This window comes from Pseudorasbora parva, chromosome 8, assembly GCF_024679245.1.
Source record: "Pseudorasbora parva isolate DD20220531a chromosome 8, ASM2467924v1, whole genome shotgun sequence".
Classification (NCBI taxonomy): domain Eukaryota; kingdom Metazoa; phylum Chordata; class Actinopteri; order Cypriniformes; family Gobionidae; genus Pseudorasbora; species Pseudorasbora parva.
This window is the reverse complement of record NC_090179.1, coordinates 31,380,215-31,387,456: the sequence shown is the minus strand read 5'-3', so window position 1 is coordinate 31,387,456 and position 7,242 is coordinate 31,380,215.

The following is a 7,242-nucleotide window of genomic DNA, read 5'->3' as shown; positions in this document are numbered from 1 at the left end:
AAGTTCAGAAGACCAGTGCTATATATATATATAATACATTTTTTAAAACTTATTTTTCACAATAAAGTGATAGATATTGCTGATAGCCTATGATATGAAAGGGTTAAATTATGAAAAACAAGAAACAAGGCGACATACACAGAGTGAGAGAGACCCCCTCCACACACACACACACACACACACACACAGTGATCCTGAGAGAGAAGGGGGGGGGGGGGGAATGACAGACACAAAATCTAAACAGTGAGAGAACATTGTTTTTATTTCACTGTCTGAAAACACTGTTTTGCAATAACAACAATAGTTTTATCTTCAAAACAGTGTTCCCTAGGACATATCCAACCTGGTAACTGAATAAGGCTACACTCCCACCTTCTGGTTATTCTATATGCCGGTAGCTCATTGGTTCTCATTTTTGTCCTTAAACAAAAGGCATTAATCTTCTCATTTTTTTAAGTTACACACACTACTTTTTTTTCCTTTTTTTTTTAAAGACAATTAAATGTGTTTTTTCTTTTGTTAGTAATGTTTTTTTAAATATTTATATATTTTTATTAATAATTATTTGTATTAACACAATTATTTAACTAATTATATAAAACAATATTGTCAATGCCCTACAAATAAACTGGTTTTATACCTTAATTTTTTTATTCAAACCCAGAATAATATGTTTAATCCTTTAATGCAGGCCAAAGCACAGCATTGAGAGGTAATCTTTTTAGACAGAAGAGTGGCTCTCACACACACACACACACACACACACACACACACACACACACACACACACACACACACACACACACACACAGTAGTAATGCTTATGCTGCAGGCAACTCTTATCAGTTAAGCCCATCCACCATCCCCCATCCACAACAACCCCCCCCCCCCCACACACACACTCACACACACACACACACTGTAGAAATCAATGACACATGTCCCCATGAGTCTGTGTGCATTCAGGTTGAAGTCTCCACCAGGCTAGAAAAAAGAACACACACACACACACACACACACACACACACACACACACACACACACACACACACACACACACACACACACACACTAGTAATGCTAAAGTATGCTGCAGGCAACTCTTATCAGTTCAGCCCATCCACCCCCCCCCCACACACACACACACACTCATGTCTGGTTCACTATCTATTTGGGGACTCACCATAGACATAATGGTTTTTATGCTGTACAAACCATATTCTGTCCTCCTACACTGCTCCTACCCCTAAACCTACCCATCACACAAAACTTTCTGCATTTTTACATTTTCAAAAGAACACATTCTGTCTGATTTATAAGCTTTTGTACCCATTGGGAAGTCCCCATGAGTCTGTGTGCATTCAGGTTTAAGTCCCCACCAGGTTAGAAAACCATTCACACACACACCCAGAGGCAAGGTTTTTTGCTTGAAAACTTATACAATATTGCCCTCTAATGGTCATTTAAGGGAGAGCATAAGTGTTGAAAAAAAAAAACAAAAAAAAAAAAACAGTGTGATATATAGAATAACCAGCAGGTGGGAGTATAGCCTTATTTATGAACCAGTTACTTGTGTCTCTCTTTTGTATTTTTTAAGCTTTTGCTACGGGAACACCGTTTGAGATATCCAATAACCGTTCGCATTTTAGCATCTTCTGTATATTTACTTCATGTCGTCCGAGTTTGAAGGAGATTGAATGAATCCCCTTTTGAGGAGAAGGTAAAAACTCAGAGCTCGTTTTCAACTTTTTGTTATCTTCCAACCAAATTATCTGACTTCCTGTTGGTCAGAGCTAATGACTGTAAATTAGAAAGTTGTCCGGCTCGAAATGTACAATATATATCCCGAGTTTGGTGACTGCAGATAAAACTAACCCCCCCATTTTGGACAAAAGTGACACACTTCCTGCTGCCAGTTGGTGGCGCTATAACTTTGACTCACAAAAGTCATATCCATGTGATCGGCTTCTTACAACGAACACACAGCTGAAGTTTCATCAAAATGAATTAATGTATGGAAAAGTTATAACACACTTCCTGTTTCCTTTTTCTCGCCATAAATTCGTCTCTTCGCCACAGCCAAACCGTTTGAGATATCAAAAAGTTGCTCGCAATTTAGCATTCTCAGTGTCTTGACTTCATGATGACCGAGTTTGGTGCTGATCGGGTGAATCGTCTAGGAGGAGTATCGCAAATTCCACAGCATGCGTTTTCCGAACAACCCATAATAGCTCACTTCCTGTTGGGCGAAGCTTATGACTATGAGTGCGGAAGTTGTTTGGCCCGATGAGATCTATAAGTGTACCGAGTTTCATACATGTACGTGCAAGTGTGTTTAATATATAGACCCAGTTTTTCAAGGGGGCGCTGTTGAGCCCCCCTGCCACGCCCGGGTCAAAGGCCTCTGCCAGACCCTGTTGGCCGCGCATTCCGATGCGTGTGCAAAGTTTCAAGAGTTTTCGAGCATGGGAAGGGCCCCAAAAATGCCCAAAAGGCGAAAAGATAATAATAATAATAATAATTAAAGCTGCGAGCAGCGATGACGGGCCCAAGCCGGTGGCACCGCCACCCCAGTGGCATCAGCTTACCGTATTTTCCGGACTATAAGTCGCACTTTTTTTCATAGTTTGGCTGGTCCTGCGACTTATAGTCAGGTGCGACTTATATATCAAATTTAATTCATACTGACTGACAAGAATAAACATATAGCCGCGAGAATGCGCTCTATGCTGCTCCTGTAGCCTAATATTTACTTAAAGACAACAACTTAGAAAGACTGAACACAAACAAAATGCCCCCATAAAGAAAATCTTATTCTGCAAAATACAAACAGCATGTAGTAAAACATGCAGCGGAGAACGATTCTCACAGCGTTCGTCTCGCGCGGCAGAGCCTCTCCCGGCAGAGAGTTCAAGCCTCTGTGGACTCGTTCCTTCAGCTCTGGCCATCTTGCTTACAGTCCGCAAGTAGATTTCTTTTTCTTCTTCATCACAGTTAAAGTAACCTCTGCTTTTCGCCAGTCCTTTACAAGTTTCTCACTCACTTCAAACTTTCTTTCTTCTGCTCGGGTTATGCAGTGAAGCGGGCACGAGCGAGTGCTCGCGAGCAGGTGCTCGCATGCGCGCGGCTCCAGCTCTGCCCTAATGCGACTTATAGTCCAGTGCGACTTATATATGTTTTTTTCCGCGTCATGACGCATTTTTTGACTGATGCGACTTATACTCCGGAGCGACTTATAGTCCGGAAAATACGGTAACTGTGCACAGCAGGCAATAGGCATTTAATATGGGAAAAAATAAATAAAGAGACTATGTCAAAGTCATTTGAATTCACCTCATTAACTGCAGCAACTGGTGCTGCTATGACCAGGAACCACAACACTCACATCTATGAGATCAATTACATTTTATTCATTAATTTTATGTCAGATGATGTCAAATGTCAATTTCAAAATGAGTGCAGAACACTGTCCAAATGCTGAAGTTATATTATCCTTACACTTTTCTTAAAAATAAATTTGCCAAATCAGAGACCGCAACAATGATTTTAATATCAGTGTCAGGTAAGAGTAATATGCGTGCATATAATTTATGGAAGTTTATTATAAACAGCCACTTTTATAAATTCATGTGAAATTATTATTTTTTATTCATTTGAATTCTATCAATAAATAATTAGTTTAAAGAGGTGTCATACGTGATCTTTGCAAACACAGCACATGACCTTCTTTAAAGCCCATGTTATAGAAAACAATTAAAAGTATTAGGATATCACTTTCAATTATGTGCAAATGTATTTTTTTGCAGCTCAAAATTTTGTAAGTTCAGAAGACCAGTATTTAATTAAAGATATAATATATGTTTTAGTTTTTTACTTATTTTTCACAATAAAGTGATAGATATTTGTGATATCCTATGGTATGAAAGGGTTAAATTATTAAAAAAACAAGAGACAAGGTGACACACAGAGTGAGAGAGACCCCCTCCACACACACACACACACACACACACACACACACACACACACACACACACACACACACACACACACACACACACACACACACACACACACACACACAGTGATCCTGAGGAGGGGGGGGGGGTATATAATTATATAAAACAATATTGTCAATGCCCTACAAATAAACTGGTTTTATACATTTATTTTTTTATTCAAACCCAGAATAATATGTTTAATCCTTTAATGCAGGCCAAAGCACAGCATTGAGAGGTAATTGTTTTAGACAGAAGAGTGGCTCACACACACACACACACACACACACACACACACACACACACACAGTAGAAATCAGTGACACGTGTCCCCATGAGTCTGTGTGCATTCAGGTTGAAGTCCCCACCAGGCTAGAAAAAATAACACACACACACACACACACACACACACACACACACACACACACACACACACACACACACACACACACACACACACACAGACAGTAGTAATGCTGAAGTATGCTGCAGGCAACCCTTATCAGCTAAGCTCAGCCCATCCACCATCCCCCCCCTCCCAACACACACACACACACACACACACACACACACACACACACACACACACACACACACACACACACACACACACACACACACACACACACACACACACACACACACACACACTCATGTCTGGTTCACCATCTTTTTGGGGACTCAGCATAGATATAATGGTTTTTATGCTGTACAAACCATATATTCTGTCCTACACTGCCCCTGCCCATCACAGGAAACTTTCTGCATTTTCACATTTTCAAAGTAACTCATTCTGTCTGATTTATAAGCTTTTGTACCCATTGGGACGTCCCCATGAGTCTGTGTGCATTGAGGTTTAAGTCCCCACCAGGTTAGAAAACCATTCACACACACACACAGAGGCAAGTTTTTTTGCTTGAAAACTTATACAATATTGCCCTCTACTGGTCATTTAAGGGAGAGCATAAGTTTTGAAGAAAAAAAAAAAAAACAGTGTGATATAAAGAATAACCAGCAGGTGGGAGTATAGTCTTATCTATGAACCAGTTACTTGTGTCTCTCTTTTGTATTTTTTAAGCTTTTGCTACGGGAACACCGTTTGAGATATCCAATAACCGTTCGCATTTTAGCATCTTCTGTATATTTACTTCATGTTGTCCGAGTTTGGAGGAGATTGAATGAATCGCTTTTGAGGAGTAGGTAAAACCTCAGAGCTCGCTTTCCACTTCTTGTTATCTTCCAACCAAATTATCTGACTTCCTGTTGGTCAGAGCTAATGACTGTAAATTAGAAAGTTGTCCGGCTCGAAATGTACAATATATATACCGAGTTTGGTGACTGCAGATAAAACTAACCCCCCCATTTTGGACAAAAGTGACACACTTGCTGCTGCCAGTTGGTGGCGCTATAACTTTGACTCACAAAAGTCATATCCATGTGATCGGCCTCTTACAACGAACACACAGCTGAAGTTTCATCAAAATAAATTAATGAATGCAGAAGTTATAACACACTTCCTGTTTCCCTTTTCTCGCCATAAATTTGTCTCTTCGCCACGGCCAAACCGTTTGAGATATCAAAAAGTTGCTCTCAATTTGGCATCCTCAGTGTCTTGACTTCATGCTGACCGAGTTTGGTGCTGATCGGGTAAATCGTCTAGGAGGAGTATCGCAAATTCCACAGCATGTGTTTTCCGAACAACCCATAATAGCTCACTTCCTGTTGGGCGAAGCTTATGACTATGAGTGCGGAAGTTGTTTGGCCCGATGAGATCTATAAGTGTACTGAGTTTCATACATGTACGTGCAAGTGTGTTTAATATATAGACCCAGTTTTTCAAGGGGGCGCTGTTGAGCCCCCCTGCCACGCCCGGGTCAAAGGCCTCTGCCAGACCCTGTTGGCCGCACATTCCGATGCATGTGCAAAGTTTCAAGAGTTTTCGAGCATGGGAAGGGCCCCAAAAATGCCCAAAAGGCGAAAAGATAATAATAATAATAATAATAATAATAATAATAATAATCCTTAGAAGAACAATAGGGCTCTGCGCCCTTTCAGGGCTTGGGCCCTAATAATCCTTAGAAGAACAATAGGGCTCTTCGCCCTTTCAGGGCTTGGGCCCTAATAAAATAACAAATGAAATAGGAGTATAGTATGCCCATAACACTGATAAGGAAATATTATTTATTTTTATTTTTATGAACATTTCTCTCAAAACTAAAACTCTCTTCACATCAGCATGACTATGGACTACTCCAAGGCTCGAATGGATTAAGATAAATGCAGTTTAATGGGGAAATCCAAAGCACACACAAAAGCCAGGCAAAGGTCCAAAAGCAGATGAGTAGTCCAAATAAAGGCTCATCAGTTAAACGCAACCATGGTTGATCAGTGCAGGCAGAGTGGGTTATGGGTAGCTTGTCTGTGATAGTGTGGAAATAGTCAAGGGTGGAGTGCCCTCTGGTGGTGATCATTGTGACATAACCAGTACCAGTTTTGGCCACAATCTTACATACACTTAAAGGTGCACTATGTAGTAGCCTATTTGTGCAGTAAAATATCCAAAAACCACTAGGCCAGTGTTATATATTTTGTTCAGTCGAGTACTTACAATATCCCAAATGTTTCCAACTATTTGTAAATTGTGGCAAAAAACTGCTATTTTAACCAAGTACCCGGGACGTCTGCGCATAGCGGCTGAGGGAGTTGGCTTTCAATTGCGTCATTATCTGCATTTTATTCTGCAGAAACGCTTTACTCTTAGCAGTGTGAACAACTGTCACATCAGCCGCTGTGTGAACGTACAGAGTAACGTCATAACATAATTTTAAACACACTTAAATGTATCTAATATGATAAACAGAGCTGCAATACCTCATACTCGTGACCGGGAAAGCGGAAATAACACCGGCACCCGGCGACTGTGTCCCATCCCCCCATAATAAAAGTCCCGGTGCTCACGAGGCTTGTAGTTGTTCATGTTATTAAGAATCGCTCCAGCGGGCTTGCTCAGCTCCACAACACTCAGTCCTGCTCTGCTTCATACTACAGTAACGTTTATAACCGCATCCATGAACATGATTTCTGCCCAAGTCCTATCTTCCACTGGCTTTAAAGCTACACTGTGTAACTTTTTTATTTTATTCTTAGCTAAAATCACTTAGTTCTTTCAAAAATATATGTACTCATTAATGTATATTTACTTCTTTCAAGTAATAATGCATTCTCGTAAGTTTATAATATACCATTG